Source organism: Anas platyrhynchos, chromosome 4, assembly GCF_047663525.1.
Source record: "Anas platyrhynchos isolate ZD024472 breed Pekin duck chromosome 4, IASCAAS_PekinDuck_T2T, whole genome shotgun sequence".
Lineage (NCBI taxonomy): Eukaryota > Metazoa > Chordata > Aves > Anseriformes > Anatidae > Anas > Anas platyrhynchos.
Window position 1 is genome coordinate 46,406,975 of NC_092590.1, and position 22,150 is coordinate 46,429,124.

The 22,150-nt window shown below is 40.9% G+C and overlaps 1 protein-coding gene across 1 annotated transcript in view; it reads right to left on the reverse strand.

Moving 5' to 3' along the window:
• BBS12 (Bardet-Biedl syndrome 12) overlaps nt 1-22,150 on the reverse strand; it is a 143,215-nt gene that overhangs the window by 95,647 nt on the left and 25,418 nt on the right. Inside the window, exon 2 of the mRNA XM_072037469.1 lies at nt 13,651-13,885. The gene's annotated coding sequence lies outside the window, so the exon portion shown is untranslated. The remainder of the gene's footprint in view (nt 1-13,650; nt 13,886-22,150) is intronic.

Here is a 22,150-nt window from a genome sequence, read left to right on the forward strand (position 1 = left end):
GAACAAAGTTTAAAGAGAACATCTACTCAAACATCTTTTTTTTTTTTTTTTTCTTTTTTCTCCCAACTAATAATCTGAATTGCTGTACTGCCACCTGTTGATAATTTTATGGAAATTCAGAACAGTTCTACATAACAAATACATGTAGATGAGCTGAAAGACTCATTCTCCTGGCAGTATGCTTTGATGTGCACTACAGAGAAAATTATTTTCTTCACTTCCCATTTTATTTACCCCATTTCTGCTTACACAGCTGAAGACTTCCCAATATCCTTTTCTTGTCCAATTACATTACTGTTGTAAGACCATGAAGTACACGTTTAAAAATACCAGAGTGAACGCAACCAAACAATTACTCTAAACAAGTTTCTATTTTCTAGGCTTCAGAGATGTTAAAAACACCAAAGATCAGGCATTACTCCACTCACGCTGGATGATTTGTTTGTTTATGATGAAAGCTTTCTTTCTCAGCAGCTACTTGCAGGGTGGTCTGTGGGCAGTAGCATTCCCACATAAAAGGAAACATCAGAGACAATAATCCGTCCAAATGAATGAATATCTCCAAAACTTTTTTTTTTTCTGGAGCAGCACTGATCACAATAAAGATTTGTACGCTATGGCAACAGAACACCAAGTCCTCAAAACTCATTGCTGATACCAACTTACCAGCAGATAACAGTTTACACGTACATTCATAATTAACTGAGATCATCTAGAACATCCGTATCTCTGTATTTTCTGTACATTGAGTTTAAGACTATTCTCCTAAATTAGGAACTTAAGAAGGTTAGCGGGGAATATTCTCACTGTTCTTATCACTGTCATTGGAAGGGAGTAAGATTCCTACTTTTGAATAGACATAAATGCCAAATATTCATCATATCCTGCCTTTATGCAATTTGCCATCCTTATGTCCAGCAGCCTCCTCTGTGATTCTTCGATCACAGCAGTGTAAGGGAGATGTTGTTGGCACAACCCCTGAATGCTTGTTACATCAACAACCAGTTTGGGGATTTGGGAATACCATTTCAGACAATGAACTGTCTTTCAGACAATGAATTGTCTTGACTCCACGACAGTCATCTCTTCAGTCAATCCTTTGTGCTCACCGTAAGCAACTTTGGTACCTCACTGTAAATTTCCACTATTTCCACTGCAGTTTGTAACCGTCAGCAGCAAACTGGTTAACCACATAGCAAACAATAGGAAACGTGATAAAGCACTACTCAAGGTATCTTGAGTCACATCACATTACTCCTAGATGCCAAAAGCTGTATTCTGATCACATGACATGCAGACTGACAGATTGACAAGAGACTTGAAGAGATCAAAAGCAAGCACTGGTTTCAAATCACAAGAGAAATTACATGGACATCTTAAATGTTCTTACAAGGAATACAGAGAAGTTTCAATTTTTCTCTGAATATTTATCATGTGCAAAATTTATCAGTGCTAAGTTACAAGATAGTAGAAAAACTCACCTTGCTGAGGCTTGGCCTGTGCTATGATCTGTTCAGTCCAGACTTGCATGGTCCTGCTGAGCTGAAGCATCTTCGACAGCTTCCAGCCATCTCATGAGGCACTCTCTCCACTCAGTTTAGCACACAAACACTGGCACAGAAAGGCCTAACAGTTTTCTTTGTATAGCTACCCTTCCTCAATCGCTATCAAGTCCTTCCTCTGAGGAGAGGTGAAGGAGCTGGCACTAAGTGCATGACCTGTGAGCAATCCTGTTGACATGCTGACCACGTGTTTGTTGTGACACAGGTCCCAAGGCACCCACTGCACATGGTGGTCTCTCAGGTCACCTTTACAGCACTAACTCCATTCATACCAACAAGAGGTGTGGTGTGGCAGCTGGAGATGGCAGGCAGGGCATCGGTCCTCCGCAGAGATCACCACCACCCAGCCAGAGACGGCCCTGCCACAGTTCCACTGACCTCTCACCAGCCACTAAGTCAGATGAACTGGGGCCAGGACTTCTGAGTAGTTGTGGAGGAGGACCAGACTTCAGCACTACCTTAGGAGAGAGAATGTGGGTCATTAATCAGATAGTTTGATCCACACTCTAGCACTGCTCGTGACCACAACATGTGACCCTGGTCAGCTCCCAGAAGACAGGTTTTGGACTTCTTTTGACCAGGACTCAAACTTCCTTCTGGAGAAAGGATGTGCAGGGCACAATTTGCATGAAAGCCAGGTCTCCCTCTTCCATTTCCAAGCCCTGCAGATTCTCCCACACACAATGTGCCATCCTGCAAAGAGTGCACTGATGCTGACCCATTATTGTCTTGGAGGAGTCCTCTCTGACTAGCACTTCTTTACCACTGACCCACAAGATAGTACTTAAAACCTGATTTACTTTTTTTTTGTAGAAGCCTTTCACATGCAAAAGCATTGTCTGATAGAGCAAGCACATCCTTTGGGGCCATGGAGGTAGCTTTCCTAGCTGAGCTTCTGCTGTGCCAACCTCACTTCCATACACCGGCAGCTGAGACCAACTTGATTTTCCACAGGATGAGAGGCAGTCCTTGCACACGTGTACACTCAGCACCCCTGGCTGCAGTCCCCCTTCACACACCTCCAGATGCAGAGTACTGAATGCACTTCTCCCTCACCTTTCTATTTACAGACAGGTGAAGTTAGGGACCTCAGCCGGGGTCCAGGCATGTTGCAGGGCCTCCCTCCTGGCCTCAGCCAAGCAGTCCGTCACACGCAGCACCACAAAGATCCTGATTACTGTAAAAAATATTTTTGTTCCTCACCAGCCATATCCCAAGCAGTCTATACATGAATAAATTTAAGATGTCTCACATCTATGAGTGGTCAGTATTATCTGAGTGTTCTACTCAATGCCCAACATCACCCTCCTTATTTTTACAATTCTTATTATATTTCACATTTACGTACTTTTCACTAGTATACCCATCCCCTTTCACTTCTTCCAGTTTTTGGTCCTGTGAGCACTTGGTTTTCCATAAGTCTGCTTCTCTACGCTTCCTCCCCACTTTGGCATGGGACATTCTCTTTGTTTCTTTAAACACAACAGAAACCATGAGCCAAAACTAAGGAAAGGCAAAAACATAACTAATACATAGGATGTCCCATAATGTTTCCCCAGAGTTAATTTTCTGCTCAGACTTTTTGATCCAGATATGCTTTCTTTCTACTTAGTAATCTTCAATAGACTTCTAATGCATTGCCAGGCTTCCTTTTGAATATAGGAACCTCTCTGAATTTACAGCACAGAGTGGCGTAAGTTCCATGCAATGCTTAAGTCACTGCACATGAGCCTTTGATTTCATCTTGGCTGCTACTAGCTTTATTTTAGACTCTCCCATTTACTGGTAAAGATAATGTATAAAGGCTTGTTATCTACTCATGCTCTGACACACACAGACCAGACCTTTAGGATACTCCCCTTTCAGGTGTCTGTTCCCTGTGACAAGTCCCAGCCTATTTGACTGCTCTGTTTATGGAAGCTTTTCCTCAGTTTTGATCATAGTTGTTGATCTCCCACCATTTTCCAGGTCTGGTATACACGTTTTTGTATTACAATCTGGACAAAACACACAGATAAATTAAAAAAATAAATAACTGAATCATTTCTGGTTAGAAGGAACCTCTTAAGATCATGTAATCCAACCCTCCAGAAGCAGGGTCAGGTAGCGCAGGCTGCCTAGGATGATGTCCAGCCATGCTCTGAGTACCTCAGACAACCTGAGGCAGTATTTGACCACCTTCAGAGTAAGGGAGGTTTTCCTTGTCTTCAGATAGTTTCATTAAGTGCCCATTGCTTCCTGGCCTGTCACCAGGCACTACTGAGAAGATTCTGGATCCATCTTCTTCATTCCCTTCTGTCAGGTGTATGTAAGGTTCACCTGAGCTTTCTCTTTTCAAGGACAACAGTCCAGGATCTCATCTGTACAGAAGATGCTCCAGTCCATTACTTATCTTTGTGGTCCTTCACTGGACTCTCACCGCAGCTGTGGCCTCTCCAGCGCTAGGCAGACAGGAACAACCGCCCCCCTTGACCTGCTGGCAACTCTCTTTGTAATGCAGCCCGGGACACCGTGTGCCTTCTTTGTCAAGAGGATGCATTGCTTGCTCAAATGCAGTAAGCACGGTCATGTTTTCTGTCCTGTTCTTTATTATTTTCTCAATTTCTAATATTTAAACTTGCTTTTCCAGCTGCTCCTGAGCCATGGGCTGAATGTTTTGTACAAGTATCCAGTTACCTGCACGTTTCATTCATGTGTGGTTATGTGCAGCTCAGAGCCTGCTGTTTTACATGGGAAGCAGGGATCTCTCCTGCACAGATACATTCACATGACTTTATGTCATTCAACACTGAATTTCATCATTTCTTTGTCCAGTAAATTTTGCAAGGTCTTTCCAGAATTTCTTCTGATCTGCCTTTGTCCTCAGTATCCTATGACAAGTGAACTTTCCCAAGGTTATCTCTGTTACGAGAATTGCCTTACATTTAGTTTCATTTTCTGTTTGCTATCTTTTAACCACCTTGCCCTGTAATGATCTTCCTTTCAAGCCCTAGAATTATTACCTTTCAGGAGATACTTTTGTCAGTTTTGGCAATCCAAGTGACTAGGGCAGCCAAAACACCTTTATCCATATGACTTAATTCCATCAAAGATTTCCAATGGATTTTTAAGGCAGGATTTTCCTTTCCAAAAGCCACAGTTACTCTTCTGAAGCAGATTACATTTACTCAGGTACTCACTAATTCATTTTTTTTCTCGTAACATCTGCTAGTTTTCCCAGTTTCCTAGATTCCCTGTGGAAGCTCTTTTAAACACTGGCTTCCCATTTGTCACCATCCAATTCTCACAGATCGTGGCAGCTTGAAGTGTGAGGTTATATACCCTGCTTAGCAATTCAGCTATTTTGGAACTCCTGGGTGAATACTGTCTGTGGCCGGCTATTGTTTCTTTTATAACTCTGTCCTGTACACACTTTTTAGCCACTTTGGTTTCAAAGAGATCTTTTGATGATTACCTCATGAAGAAAATTGCCAACGTTCTCGCTTTATTCCGAAGTGAACCTTTTGGCTTCTTCTACACAAGTAATGAACTAGCTTGCCTTTGATAGGCCTCTTCTTCTTTTATTAGTCTTTTTGTATTTGATCATTATCTTACAAAGTCTTGGAACATTTCTTTCTCCTGATATATGTAAAAAAAGATTCAGTATTAGTTTTTGCTAGGTGTTTTCTCTTTTTTTTTTTTTTTTTCCTGGGGGCGGGGTACCTGTTGTTTATTTATTTTTTTTCACATTACTTCTTCCATTTTATCATCTTTTATTTTTTTCTTCATTGAAGGATGTCAACAGCCTTCCTTGCCATGCCAGTTAGCCTCATTAGCTTCTCCTTCTCTTTTCCCTTTTTAAGACACAGAACACATCGGTGCTGTGTTCACAGTAGGTTGTTCTACAGTTAGTGAAGGGGAACACCATATCAGGATTTCCCCTGCCCTTTTAGCTTCTTTGCAAAGAGCTTTCTCATTTCTATGTCACTCTACCTTTTGAAGATGAGCTTAATTCTTAAATCTCTCTCTACACTGTTTCACATCCCTTCTCCATGCCAATCATTGATTCTCCATCTCATTTCATTCTTCTTGTTTCCCACATTTGTTCTCCACCTCCAACTCACTTTGTTCCTTCTGTTATACTTTCTCCAGTTTACTCCTTGGGTTACACTTTCTCCTCTTTCTTCCTTCTGTTATGATTCCTCCACTTTCCTTTTTGTTTTCAAGAATTTTCAGACATTTACACCACATGTAGTGCAAAACATAATAGGCTGTACAATTTTATTAAAATGGAGAAACAGTTGAACGTAACTTTAAAAGGGTCGGTAGACGTTAGTGTTAAACTCCTTATTTATTTCAACGGATGTTTAGCAACCACTGAAAATTCATAGAAAAAAACATAAGCTTGGCCATGAATTCACAGCAGACTCTAAACTGAGCAGCACTGGATCATACACAGGAGAACCCCTCTACAAGGACATTAGAAGCATTTTAGTTTTTAAGCCACAGAAGGAAGGAGACCACTTACAAAACAGATGTAACAGAAGAGTTCGGGTGTTTCATATCAAGCTTATCACAATAGAACACGCAAATGCATTAACGCTATGAGGACGCAGCCTTCTCCATCCATCCTTAAAACCTTAAACCAAATATAGATAGAATTAATGAAAAAGCAGACAAGGATGGAGCTGGTTTACAGTAAGACAGGGGCTGAATGGAGGACAGTATCTATAAGGAGCAGAACACAGAAAAACATATGAAGTTAGTACATCAAAACTAGCATTTCATCAGATCACGAAGCAACTCCAAGTTCATGACTGCCTGGATGTGTGCTAAGTAAACACGAATGCAAAGACCAAATCATGGCACAAGAGGGCAGCAGGCAACTGAAAACGGGAAACAGCCCTCCCTGCCTTCCAAATTTTATTTTTAATTTAATCTCTCTAGCTTCCCAAATGTAGGGAAATAATATTCAGAAAGACAATTTTACTGGGAAGAGCAACAATGCTCCCATTTCTGAGAAATAATTAATGACTGAAAGTTACAAAGTTGTTTTTTTCAATACAAACGAAGATACTTTAGGATACAGGTACCTCCTTCTTATGAGGAAAATCTAACATTTACCTGCAACGGCCTGAACTCAGTGAAACAGATCTGATCAGCCCCGAAGATAACTTTCTTGGGTTAAGAGGATAATGTCTACACAGAAAATATTAACTGCAATAGGCTAAAAACAAGGAAGAATATGAGTAAAACAACAGAAAACATTATTTTTTGCATTAGGTATTTATAAAGCACATTGTCATTGTGTTTGAGGACCTCATAAATAATGAATCTGATCGGTATTATTGTTGTTCCCTATTTTACAAACAGGGAAATAATGCAGGCACAAAGCCATTAGATGGCCTTCCCAAAGCCTTGTATGCACTCTGTATCAGACATATACAGTAAAGCCAGCTGAAGCTAATGAATCCAGCACTGAGCCTTTGCCAGGTAGGTAAGAAGACACATAAGTATGACACTGAGTATCCACATCCCTCCTAAAGACTCACGTAGTATCCCATGAATACTTTTCACACGGGGATGAGATGCTGTGTTCAGACAACCTGCACTTGGTAAAGGCAAAGCCAATTTTAAATTCAGGTGGAATACGTTGTATCTGTACGGAAATAAGCTGGAATTTTCTACAGCTTTGCTCCCTCTGACACCTATTATCTCTCTTTTCAAGACTGCTTAATAAGTGCAGCATATAAAGACACCAGTAAACCTGTCAACAAAGGAAAAAACATCTGGCTTAACTGCTGCTATATTAAAAGTAACATCAAGAAAACTAAAGGCAATCTGCCTGGATTCTGTGAGCAAAGAACACACGGGAGACCCAGAAGGCCCATCACAATTTACTCTGCCACTTAAACACATTCTGTGATGAGAACAAACATTTTTCATTTTTGCAAATTGATTTTTTTTTTAAGTTCATTTTGTGGAAAATACCTTAATATCAAGTTTACTTTAACTGAAAACAGACATGAACCTACACGGAAATACCACTACGAAGTTTTAAGACAGTCTGTGTCGGTTCCCTGTTGTGTTCTCTTTCATAGAGACAGTTCTCCAGTTCAAATGTTATCTACTTCGTAATTTCTATTTCCTCTTCCCACATCAACCTCTTTCCCAGCCCTAATTTACTTCGTTCGTTTTCACTCTTTCCTCTGCCCTCCTTCTCTCCTTAGATAAAATCAGTTTAACTAATGGTGCATGACATCTACAACCATTCTGTGTTAACACCTGATAGGAGATAGCATTAGCACATCTTGCCCAACCGACTCACAGGTCCTTCAGCGTTCAGAAAAGCACTGAAATTATTCTCAGTCACCGCCGCACTCTGCTTTTATAAGAAAGTGAAAATGGCAAATTAGCCATACCTAAAACCTTTGCTGTTGGGATACTGATCAGCTAGAAGGAATCTGTTGTCATCGCTAGCTTCTCAGCTCAATACAGCCTATTAATCAATCATAAAATGGCAGAAGCCATCTGTGTTTGGAATATGCTCATGAAAGCTCTGAAACATCAATGACACACTGGATGATTAGGAGAAAGAGCACTTAAAACCAAATACGCATATAAATCATAGAATAACAAGCCGAAAAGAGCTCTTTGCTGTCCTTGGAAGCACTGCACTCTCCTTCTAACAGCTTCTAATACAATTTCTCTCTGACAGCAACCATGAGAGCCTGCCCAAACCAAGCGTTAATTTTTGCAAGGAAACACAGCTGGCCCACAGTCGGCACGCAGTGTGCCGGGGCAGGAAGTGTGGGAGGGCTCAGTGGTTAGCACACCTCCAAGGCAGTGCTAAACCTGGCCTCCAAGGTGCTCAGTGCAGCAGTGGCCACCCTTGGCACGGCACAGCACGGCTGCTCTCCAGCTGGGGACCTGGCAGCCCACTGCTGAAACACCCACCGAGTGCCTGCAGCCCAACAGTACCTGTGATCATTTCTCATCGACCTGCTGCCTGCCTTCTTGATGGACGCAGCGTTGCTGCTCGCATGCTCCATCTCTTCCGGGGTCCCACGCTCTGGCAGAGAGCTGCTACACTCTACCCACCATGGTTTTTCAGTTCCTACGTCTACAGCAATGTTTTTAGACAAACATACATCATCAAGTTTTGTTTGGAGACACGAGCATCAGAAATTCTTGTTTGTTCCCTAACCTCTTTCAGCTCACTCAGTCCCAACCCTTCACCATTGTCTTAGCCAGGCAAATGTATCTGTGCCACTGCTCTTCAAACCTGAAATGGGTCAAGTTAAAAACAGCCTTGGTCCCTTTGGAAAAAAAAAGTATTTGTGGGGGATTAGTTGGGTGTTTTTTTTTTTTTACTGATCCTTTCCACCATGGCCCTGCAAACATCTGCATAAGTACCAAGTAACAACGTGGTCTGGCAGTACTGGTGCTGAAGAGCCAACTACTTACTGCATCAAGCCCCTGTTACACCAGAGCAGGGCTGGTTTTAATCTGTTCCCAGTTCTACCCTCCCAGGAACCCCACTACGGTTGCATTTTTTGGATGGAAGGCTTGGAGGAGTGTGAGGCGGTAAGTTACATTTAATTTGCATCTAATTTCCCTGGCCCAGACAGATGCACTGCACAACCACGTGAAGCAGGACAATGGCACAAGCAGCCAAAGGATGGGATCAAGAGTCAAGCATCCAGAAGATGAGCCCAGTCAGCTCAAGGAGTGCTCACTTGTCCCCTTAAGCACAAACGTTCTGCATCACAGTAAGACTTTCCTTAAAAAGACATTTTACAAGGCAAACTCAGAAGCAGAACAGGCTGGGAATTTTTTAGTGAAAAGTTTTTCCACTGGAGAATAACAAATTTGTTGAAACTGAAACTTTTCTTTGCAACTTTCATTGAAACAGTTTGACAAATCTTTCAACAATAACCATTTCTCAGGTCCAGAGTGGAATTTCTGTTAAAAACAAGAGCCAGTGCACCAGAGCAGACAGCAGCTTTCTGCTGTGGGGCATTCAACAGGGAAGTGACTGCTGGAGTTGGGGTCCAGTCCCTCTTCTGCTTGATTTGGCTTTTGTGTTTGGACACTCTCCACCAACATCCCTGAGGAGGTGCCTACTTAACAGGCTAATGAATGCCATGGATCAGCATTTTTTTAAATTAAAATAGTTGAAAGCATCCAACTTCATTTCAGTGTGACATAGGGAAAAAAGAATGTTAAAATTGAGAAAATGACATTTCTGTGAGACGGGAAGATATTTTCCAGCTAGTTCTATCTGGTTCTCATAAGCTTTATCTCAGGGCTGACACAACGCTCTGGCAAATTTCCCAGTCTGATGCATGTACCTTGTTTACCCTTTAAGTAAAATGCAGTGGGCGGCACAGTGATGAATGTCAGATGAAGAACAGCTGAGGTATAACAGCACCAGCAGCAAATCCCTTTATGGAATAAAACAAGCTGGAGGTTGAAAAGTCAATGGGAGAACCAAAATGGATAATAATCTAATTTAAAACTTCTCCATGAAAGTTTCCGTATGAGTATCAATCCATCAATAACCCATTTCACTATCAAAAGCACCCAAGGTGTTTTCCCAGCCCCCACGGATGTCCTTATTTTCCACCAAGATGAAGCACCAACACAAGTAATTCACTTCAGCACCAAGTCAGATATCAGCAGTCACATGACTTTGGATAACTCATGCTCAGTTTTCAAGGTAACGAACGATGATTTATGCTTTAAAATATATCATAAACATATTTCATACTACTTCAAACTTCAGACAAATGGCTCCACACCCATGGAACACAGTATTTCATGCTTTTAATCATAAACTATGATTAAAATCGCAGTTCTTTCTGTTGTTCTATTTGAATGTTGCCCTTGTACCAAAAATTATCCAGACATAGGTGACTTGCTAAACATTTCGCAGCTCACATAATGCAGCATACACATGTCCCAATCCTCCTAACCCTAGAGATGGATAATTAAACAATTTATGTGAACGGGCCATATTTCACTTGTCACCCTCTTTTACTGCCTCTCCAACAGTTAATACTGATTAGTTAGAGAGCATCTCTAAAGAGCTAGGACTACACTGGTAAATAAACAGGACAAAAAATCAGTATTATGTCATGAAAAATAATGAAGTTACCAGCATTTTACTCATCACGTAGCCAGTGTCATTTCAAAAACAGCGTTTTTCCTTTAAGCACTGTCACCAGGCCCACACAAGGTCTCTAAGTGGTGTTATACAGTAAGTAACATGATCTTTCAGTTTAGTCCTTAGTACAAGAAATTACATTCATATTTCTGTAATTATTTCTAGCAGATGTTTTGGAGCTCTCTCTCTCTAAGCTCAGTGTCTGGGGATGTGTTTTTATTAGGGACAAACTGAAATATCAGTACAGGGGGATTCTCCAAACAGCATGGTTTGGAGCCAGCTTGAATTGCACACGCCAAATCCGATTGCAACAGTTGCAGAAACAGTAATTCAGTGCTTCTTACCAACTTTATTTTTTTTTAAATCCTTTTGATGTTACTGAGTTTTTGGGGTTCCAAACTGTCCCTTTCACCACACCCAAGCTAATGGATACAAATAAATATCAGTCATGTTGATGGGCTCTAGCACATGTCCCTAAATGCAGAGAGTGGTTAGATCTCAGACTCAGACGCCTGATACCCAAAATCATACCAGATGTGGCCCACTTCTTATTTATTTATTATTTACACACATTTTATCAATTTCATCTGTTTTGCAACACAACAACATGGAACATCAGCTTACCTACCACACTTGCAGTTGCAGATGGGATGACAGTTTTAAGACCTTGCTTGTAAATCCGAATTGGACATTTGTTTATGTACCTAAGCCTTTTAATTGATTTCTAACACCAAATATCACTTTCAGACCTACTCAAGAGTAAGTTCTGGTCTCAGCTATCCAAGCGTAATTCAAATTGTCATTTGAAAGTGAATTCAAATGTGGCATACAAAAATCATTTCCAAAGGAAATTCAAGCAAAGTGTTCCTAACCTCTTTCTCACAAAACCCCTTTCAACAGTATTAAATCTTTGTAATACTCAGATTCCTCCAAGTAGACTGTCCAAGTCATCAAACATAGAAATAGTAGCAGGCATATGACTAGAGCTGCCTGAAAATATTATGAAGGCAAAACAAAAGAAAGCTAAATTGGCAAGCTTTATAACATGTCTTGGTATAAGAGCAGTAGGAAAAGCAGTAGGAAACCACTGGGAGATCCAAAATGTGGTAGCGCTTTGTCTCATCTAGCAACATTTGTATTACTGGATTACACTGCAGCCATTAGGATACCTCATAAAGAAGAAAAGCAGATGAAGGATCATTTAGGGAAGCAGCTTTAAAACTAGTGAAAAACTTGCTTGTAATTTTCAGAGTTTTCAGCAATTTCAGTGATTTTGTTTTTTATCAAAACCACAGCTCTCTGCATAGCTGCTGCTCGTTGTGAGGCAGGATCTCCGATACTTCCAGCTGTTTTATGTGCTACATTCCCATTCCCACCAGCACAGGCTTCCTCTCCTCTAGATTACAGGTGAAAAAGAGCAAGGGCAACTAAGAAGAGCTCAAGACACAAATGCTGACATGCTTCACAGAACAGGCACAACTGAGAGAGAGTGGCTGTTCTGTGGATTCTGCATCCTCTTTATGCCTTAACTTCTTAATGGAGATATCGTTTTGGCCATTGTCAGTAGTAGTCTATGCTCAGTGTTGCAAGTTGGACAAAAGATGCGTGTCCAATTGAGTTTTTCTATGTACACAAAATACCTGTTTTGAACTCACAGTGTGATAGTTTGCTAACACTGGTTTGTGCCTGACGCTGCCTCTGTGTACCTTCACTGAAGAATATCCTAACCACCTCTTTCAATCAGTATTGTAGAATTAATACCAGGAGGGCACATTTCATGTTTTTATTTGTCCTGTACCAACAGACCTTCTTAGTGATTACTCTATATTTATTCCTTATCTTGCACTGTAAGGTTTTTAATCCCCATTTTATCCTGGGAAATTTAAATGAAGGGAATAGGTTCTCACTGGCAAAACAGAAGCACCACAGTCAACGTCTCTCCAAAAAGCAAGTCTTAGTAGTGTCAGGTATACAGCATACTGGGATAATTTCACCTGACAAGAGAAAGTTGCTTAGACATCCCTATTACAGCTACATTGATTCCCACTCTAAAAATTAAACAAACCCGGGAGGTGGTCCCCAGCAGGCCAAATGAAGGCCCTGGATAGAGATGTTCCTCTTGGGACTTCCTCAGCACCAGCATGCCAGCGGCTTAGTAAGGCACACTCAGAAAACAATCCAATAGCATCGCCTCTGCTGTTTCCATTTATTACATTCTCCAGAGGCAGCCTCAACAGATATATGCAATCACACACCACTTCTGGTCAAAGCAGACTACAAGTGGTGCTGTGCAGCAAGTTGGTTGTGCTGGCTGCAAATCCCCAGCCTTGTTCCCTAGTTAAGGGAACAGCAGCTGACCAGGAACCAATGTGACATTTTGTGCCTTTGGAGGAGGAAAGGGTAGAAGGACTGCTGGCTTGTCATACGTATCTCACTTCACATACATTATTTGCCATTACAATAGTGAGCTCAAACCAGAGACTCTCAAGTATTATTAATATGATTCAGTTGTTTCTTTAAATGGCTAGTTCTTTAATGGTAGGACCATTTCATCTAAAGGCTCTGGAAAGACTGTTCCAAGATCATCAGCTTCATTCATTTCTTCACTGAAAGGGTTGTGGAGCATTGGAACAGGCTGTCCAGGGAAGTGGACACCATCCCTAGAGGTATTTAAAAGATATGCAGATGTGGTGCTGAGAGACATGGTTTAGTGACAGACTTGGCAGTGCTAGGTTAGCAGTTGGACCTGATGATCCCAGAAGTCTCTTTCAATCTAATGATTCTACAATTATCTGTGGGAGAGACCCAGGCATGGGTTTTGGGTGCCTTTACCAGGAAAGGGTCACATCCAAAGACCTTGCATTCAGCAGAGGCAACAGAACAAAATACTGTACATCAACTGCTCCTCTGTAACCCACTGCTCAGTAAAGGGAAGCCTACCTGATGGTAACTGCTCCTGTGCAAGCCTCTATCCTAAGGACTGCAGCAGCTTAACTCCCAGTGGAAGATGAAAATGTCTTGCTGCCTGAGGGTGCCTAGTTTCTGTCTGCAGCCATGGCTGTAGTGTTAAGCATGTACAAGTTCTCAGGTTGAGGGTTTTCTTAGATTTCGGTGATTGCAGACAGGCTTGACAGACTGGTATCCTGGTGTAAATGCACTGCAGGTTTCTTGACTCCTGTAAGTGGATATGAAGCAAGAAACAAAATTTTTATGACATGGGATTTCAAGTTCCACAATTTCAAACTTGCCTGGCTGGTACTACGATCTAATTAGAATTCTAAATTCCAAGGAGTAATTTTGTCCCTTCGTGTACCCGTATCACACTAGCTATAAGTCTAACCTGGCAATGAGCTGTTAAGATTAAGGGACACTTTGTGAGACAAAACTTACAGCAAGGATACACGCATTCAGGAAGCATCCAATGGTTAATGAAACATAATGTATCCTGAAACCTCTGGCTGAAATCACAGAATCACAGAATTTCTAGGTTGGAAGAGACCTCAAGATCATCAAGTCCAACCTCTGACCGAACGCTAACAGTCCCCACTACACCATATCCCTAAGCTCTACATCTAAACGTCTTTTAAAGATCACAGTATAAAGAATGCTCCAGTGTAGAGCACACCTGACTTTACAGGGACCCTTCGATGACTTTCTAAATCAGCTCAGTCAAGCATCAATGGCAGTCACCTTTACACCACTTCTTCAAACTACCACCCTTACACCTGTGTCATGGGGGTTCTTCTCCTTCCATTTATTTCTCCCACTCTCAGCAGCAGGCCCTCTGACTGTCAAACTCATTTCCAGACTACTGTCTCTGACCTTCCTATCTGCTATAATATTTCTTAACATTAAACTATTAATATTAATATTAAATTATTAAATGTCAATATTAAAATATTAATATTTTCTCTTCTGTGCTCTTTGGCACAGAAGAGAAAAAAGCAGCATATTTGTGAGCTGGCAGGTGCATCATAGTGTAAGTAATGTAACTGTCTTGTAACAGATGGCAGTCTTCTGCATACAATCCCTCACCTTTTGGAGATGCTAATAAGTCAAAAGCTGTTACACATAATAGCACAGATAAGTCTATTGCTTCTGGGAAGAGTTATCTTTCATCACAGGAAAGGCTGGGAACAAAGAAGTTGATTTTTCTCTTCCTCTCTCGGGAATTCACTTGGAAATCATTAAAACACTACAGACACAACATAAGATGACTGAAACAAACTGCAGGGCAATACAGTAGCCATTACTTCTTTGCTGTGGAGCAGCCCTGGGACAGGTTTGTACAAGATCGGGGCAATGAGAGCCACCTTCTCTGAGAGCAATGGGATTTGATTCAAATGAGAACAGCTGGTGCTCCATGCTGTAAAGAGAACATACAGACTAAACCCCGCATGTAACAGATACCCATATTCAGCAGCCAAATGAGGAGGCACCAGTAGGTGGTGCCCTAGAACAGGTACTGCAACACCTCCTGAGGTTTGCTGAGCACCACGCACCCGCTCATTGTCAGCAGAAAGCAGTTCCTCTCTGCAAGGTGCTCTTCTTACCGGTTAGTGTCCCTGAAAGTCAGGAGCAGATCATTTCAGTTTCCATAATTATCAATTTCCAAAGTACCAATTCACTTAATGAAAAAAATACTTTTATTAAAAAAATTAATCATAGGAAAAGGTTGCAAACAGCAAAGCTCCTTTACAAGAAATCCTTCAGAGAATATGACTAATGTACCTGTACTTTTTAAATATTATAAAACATTGAGTCAAGGCCTACTCATTTTCTGATTTTTTCTTTTGTTGTTTTCTCTTTACAAACTTTCAATCATTTTCTGGATGGAAAAAAACATCAGGCTAGTTTCTGAATACAAGTAAAAGTCCTTTCACTTTTAATTAGAATTCAGGATTCTCACAAGTGCTGCAGTGTAAGAGGCCCCTGTTGCCTACAGCAGGAAGAGAACTGCTTTTCAGGGCAATGCTTGGTACAGCTGGAGTTCTCCCACATCCAGTGAGCTTGAGCGTTTCTCTCTGCATCCACTAATGTATAGAGGATGCCCAGATGCATACAGATTTAAAATAAATGTTTGAGCCTTTGCATGTGTATATTGACAAGGAAGAGGCAAACTCTTTTCAGTGTCAGTCACTGCTTGTGTGCATGCTGAAGATTTAGTCTGTGAGCTCCTAATCACTGGTACAATGGCAGTTACCCGAAGCATATTTTAGCAGGGTTTTAAAAGCTTAATATTAGAAACACAGAATGGTTTGGTTTGGAAAGGACCTTAAAGATCACCGAAGTCCAACCCTCCTGCCATTAGTACTCTCCAATTCCTCAACATTTTTGGCATTCTGTGCTACTGTACGAATAATGAATTGCATAGAAAAAGGAATATTAAAATAACATTAACATGAAAAAGAGGGGAACTCAAACGTTATTGCTTGCCAATGTGTTTCCTGTGCAGACATGTTGCAAGGGCTTTAATTCTGTATCTTCTGAGGAATGGCTACCTTCACTTAGTAGTAACAATGCACCTCCCCTCCCAGGAGCTGCCAGAGCTGATCTGCTTTTTGGTTTTCACACCCAGATCCCTTGTGCCACTGCCAGAGCCCTCCTCAGTAACATCCTTCTGCCCAGCTCTGTCCACCAGCCTCCCCACACCTTAGGGCCCCAGACACAAGCTCTCACCTTTCTTGGAGCCCCAAGCCCCCTAGTGCACCCTGTGCCCTGCACCCTAAAGGCATCCCTCCGAGTCTTGTCTCCCCACCACACGAGCACCACTTCCTCTCCCAAAACCAGCTGCTCTCCCTCAACCCTCCACTACACTCCCCGTTACCCTTCCCAGTCTGCTCTCCTCTGCAGCCAGGGATAGCTCATTTTCTCTTCTCTACCTCAGTCAAGCTCAAGGAAGACTTCAAGTAAGATATGAACAGCTTGTTTCCTAACTCATCGGCCTCCAAAAAAGTATACAACTTCTTGGCGCTGAACCATTTCGGCAGAGAAGGGGACTAGAAATAAATTGAAGGGAAAAAAAGGTTAAAATATTTAGGAACTGGGAAGCTTTAGTTTTGTCTTACAGGATAGTCTGAAATATTATTGAAATCAATGCAAATTTAAACCTAAAGCATTCTTTTTTAAAAACATTGTTTAAAATCTCACAACAAAATATGTGTGTTTTTTTTTTTCCTTAGAGCTTTTTTGATGATTCATGCAGATAGCCACTAAGGTAAAAAAGACTATTAAAATAATCACAAAATAATACAATCCTTTGTGCTGGCCTTATTTTTGGAAGTGGCAGACCCATTCTTGCTTGCTGTTTCAACCACACAGAAAAATGATTTCTTTTCACTTTTGTAGTTTCCACTTTCAGCGCTAAATTAGACAGCCTAGCCTACTTTAAGTTCCCCATTAATGAAAGAATAATCCATATAAAAAAGTGTATGAGAAATTTAAGAAGTCTAATATTATTATAGGTGATTAATATTATTATAATTATGCTTTTGCTAACTTGTGCTGAGTATTTATGCTTCCTGTTTAACATCGGAAATTTGGCTCCCCCGGATCTTGGTTTCAATCTTTGTATTTTTCTTAGGCATTTAAATGGAATTTTTTTGACATTTTTGTTTAGCCACATACAGCTAAGGTTTCTGGAGGCATGGTAACAAAACTGCTTCATGAGATAGTCATAAAATATACCATATCTTATAAAATATTCCTCCAGTTTCTTTGAATGTAGAATTTGAACACCAATTTTCACAGATATCAGACTTTTTTACACCTCATGCGCCAACTGGAGAATTAAGTCTCACATTTAACGAAGGGATTTCCCCTTTCTTTCCCTAGGCACTAACCACATGCACAGTAGACATCAGCTATCAATTACATGGTCCCTGTGTTGTATACGTAAACTCCCACTGAATCAACAGGACTGGAAAAAAACACAGCGCCTTGCAAGGAAGAGGAAGACACACAGGTTTGCTTGCTAGCTCCATGATCTGACTGCTGGATTGTTGGCTTTTTTCCCCATCTTTTTAAACTATACAGACTCTGTCACGCAACAGATCATGAAAAGCAGAACACGTTTAATAACTATTAGTGAGCTCTTCATTGCCACAGAAGCAACACAGGAACCACTCATAAGAAAGACTACAAGGATAAAGAAGCAGGGGTAAGGAAAATCATTTTAAGATCATTTTAATCATAAGAGAAAACGCTCCCAAAATAACATCACAACTGTTACTAGAGGACCTAGGTTGGGAAGGTAGCAGTACTGCCCCTCTAGTCAACAGTCCCTGGATGAGGTACCGCTGCCTCAGTTTGCAAAAGCCTGCTGGTGGTCTGAAGGTGGCTATATGACTGGCTGACCAGGCACTGTTAGGAGCACTCCAGGCACATGAGAGACTTAGAGCATGCTTGGGACAGCGCTATTCTGCACAGGTGTCAAATCATGCAAGTACTCCTGGTAGTCAAAACCAGACTCACTCTCAAGATAATGCTGCATAGGAAGAGTTTCGGTAGCAAGGCAAGAAAACCCAACTTCTGCTCTCTACCTTCACTGAGTCTCGTGACATTCCTGGATCAAGATTTCCTACCACCAGCTTCCAAAACCTGACACAATCAGTATAACAGAGACCCAAATCTCCTACCCTTAAACTAAAGGCAGCAAAGGAATCTCAAGTACGAGGTGTCACTTTAAAGACTGTTCTGAGACACTTTTTTTTACCCTTTATACATTACTATAGTGTTCATATCACACACTCTCTCTTCCTCTTGGGCTGTGAACTGGAATTTAACTTTGGACCTTGACAGACAGAGCAATGACATCTACTTTCAAGAGCTGCTTACAGGATTACGCCAAGTTTTACACATAAGTACACACGTTAGTGTACACATGGCATAATTTTACACACGAGCACTATCACTGCCTAGTTCTTAAAGGAGGAGGTTGCCAGTAGATAACCAACTGCACCTTAGATGCTGGTGTATAAATTGTTCTTTTTACCTTTGCAATCCAGAAGTTAAACGTAATAAAGTAGTAAGATTTTGGGGGGAATGAAGGGAGATTTCCTCTAGAGGAGTAGGCTTCTTCAGAACTACATGGCACCCTTACTGCTGTTGTTAGAGCTACAGTGCATTATTTTATCACCAATTCCAGAAGGAAAAAAGAGAGAGCCAAAATTAGGAGATATTTCTACGATAAAACTTCCAAAGCTGTACATTACAATGAAGCAAATTATCAATGCAAAGCTTGGTTTCTGTGAGATCAGGATTAGGGCTGGATTCACAAGTGGGCACAAAGTTCCTGCAGAAAGTAGTGGTGAAATTTCATTCTCATGTAGTCACAAGGAAGATTAAAGCAGGACTCAGCAACTTCCCCAGGTAAGAGGGGACGCAATGTCATAGCTAGAATGACAACATGGGAGTTTCTAAACCACATCCCTGCTTAAAGTCAGAGTTCACCTCACCAGGCAATCCTACAAAAAACTGTCAGGATTGGACAGAATGGAAGAAATTACTACACAGTCATCTAGGAGAGCAAGAAGCATTAGCCTGTGCGTCCAACTGAACAGGCATGAGAGGAAAAACCCTGAATTACCACAAGCAGGGATATACCATACACCATAGGGGGAAACCCCTGTGTTCTACATATGAATCACGTCTGTTAATAATGAAATTAGAACCTAAACCACAAAGGGTATTCTGTGTTCACTCTGACAAACTTTTTTTTTTTTTTCTAATTAAAAAGGTAGAAAATGGGGTCATAATGGTTATTTTTCTTGCACTCTAAGAGAACGCTGCCTCAATCCTACAGACATGGCACATGATGTTTGTGAGGTAGTAGTAGATCAGGCTTTCGCATGGGAAGACAAGCTAGTATTTCAAATGAGTATTCTAAACAAAACAGAACTCTAGACAGTTTTCTTGGTGCTTAAATCAAGGACAACTATTTAGCCTAAAATAAATGACAGAAAACAAACAACCAAGAAGAAGCACAGCACCCTTCACTGTACCAGAACTACATCATTACCTGCATCAGAAGCCCCTGGTCCTTTATTCATACACTTTTTTCTTCTCTCACATTTGGTCATTAAGCCACAGGAACGGCCACTCTGTGAATGCCCTGGGTCACATAACTTAAGCTGTAAAGTATTTACAGCATGAGGGAGAGCATCTGAAAACTCTGATATTTTTAACTATTTTTTAAGTAATGCTCATGAACACAGCTGCAGAGAAAACTGCTGTGGAGAGCCTCCACGTGTCACGATCCTACCTGATTCAAATCATTGATTCTATCCTTGGAAAATGTAGCCTATGAAATGACACAACCTGTCTCCATTACCTTCTTAATACACCTCACCTGCATATTGTGCTCCACAAGCTCAGTGATTCTCCTAAAATTACAGTCATAAACAGCATGAGATACGCAGCAATGTTTTATTTCGCAAACAAATGCACAAGATTTCTAGCCCTGAAAGATTCAGGTTCAAGCTCAACCTGAAATTTGATCTGAATTTCCCTTACAAGCTATTTCTGTATTGCTATTACCTGTGCAGTATTGACTTGGATCTATCAAATGAACAGGGTTTCTCCACGAACCTACCAACACAGTTGAAGCTTTAAAGTAGAAGAGCGTTGGACTCATCATAGATTTTGAAGCCACAACCAATATTTTTAAAGATATAATATTTTTTTTTCATTTGGGAATAAATGCAACAAAAGCAAGCAAAGCAAAACAAAACCACCAACAACCAATCCAACTACCACGGTCTTCTGCATAATGTACGTCGTGATGTCTCAAAAAAGCACGATGAACACTATGCAGTTCCCTTACTACTCAGTATTTTCTACAGAAGTTGAGTCATGTTTGTCAAGTGACCTTCCACATGAAGCAGAATCACAGTTGTTCCAACATGACAGTTGCTTCTGATGCTTTTGGCAGCTACTAAAGTAAGAATTTTGGCATAACGCCTACAAAAATGAAGAGAAGAGGTGCAATACTAGGACAAATCCTAAAATTCAATAGCTCATTTTCTTACCTCCTGCAAACTAGAAATTGGATTATTGGATTAAAAGAAAAATCAGAAAAAAACCTCTCGTGCCTTCCTCTAGCTGTTGCCATCTGAACAAATGGCACCTTCCCAGGAAGGAACTCCTTTTCTCCTGCCATTACTTCTTGCCTCTGCTTAGTAAGTTTTCACATTTTCTTGATTTTTTTCTTTCTTTAAAGACAGGCTTTAATGTCTACTATTATCAGGTGATATCAGCTGCCCTTTAAAATGTATAATGACTTGCCTCTGTGATCGAGGAACATGACTTTTTTTTTTTTAAATCATAACTCTCACCAAAAGGGAAGAGCATCACCCACAAATACACGTAACTGTAACAGCCTCAATCTTCAGATGTTCATGCTAACAGCAAAGTTTCACAGTCCAGTACCATGAAAGGAACAGGATGACCCATCAGCATTAAATCTCTTTTTAAAAGAGTCAGAATCAAAATCTGAAGCTAATTTCAAGTCAAAATACATTTTGAAAACAAAACCAAACAAAAAGGCAAAAAACAAACCAACCTATACCACACTTAATCACAAAATCTTTTGAAATAGGAGTTGTTTCACAGAGGTAATGTTTCATTTCCTTCTGGAAATGTCACGAGCTTTTCCCCTGGGGTACTCAAAGGCTGATCAAAGCCATCCATTTTGCACAGAAGTCTTATTAGAAGAAAAGACTTCTACAAAGCAGAAATTACAAGCCAGTGGCTAAAGTCTACTACTTTATTTTAGTATCTGGCTCAAATTTCCGCACCTCCATTTAGGAATAAATGGCTTGCGATAGGTCACACTGTCCATTAAAGATTGAAAAATACTACAGAAGAATGATGTGCAATAAATATATTATGTAGATACAGCATTAAAATAATAGCTAACATCTTCCAAGAGTCTAACAACACTATCACACGTTCACTTCTCCTCCTCTAGCCTCAGTTCTAAATGAATGCGCTGGATAGATGAATGCTTCATCACAACTGTTCACCTTCATCCTACTTTATTTTTTCTCTTTTTTTTTTTTTCCAATCCTTTATTACTACTTTTCTCCCATGTGCCTGGTGACAGGACAAGGGGGAACGGGCTAAAGTTGTGCCAGGGGAGTTTTAGGTTGGATGTTAGGAAGAACTTCTTTACTGAAAGGGTTGTTAGGCATTGGAACGGGCTGCCCAGGGAAGTGGTGGAGTCACCATCCCTGGAGGTCTTGAAAAGACGTTTAGGTGTAGAGCTCAGTGATATGGCTTAGTGGAGGACTGGTTAGTGTTAGGTCGGAGGTTGGACTCGATGATCTTGGAGGTCTCTTCCAACCTAGATGACTCTGTGATTCTGTAATACTGTGATAACATACGGTAGCCATTTCATACACTGAAATGCTGGTGTATTTATCCCTCTATGATCTCCTGA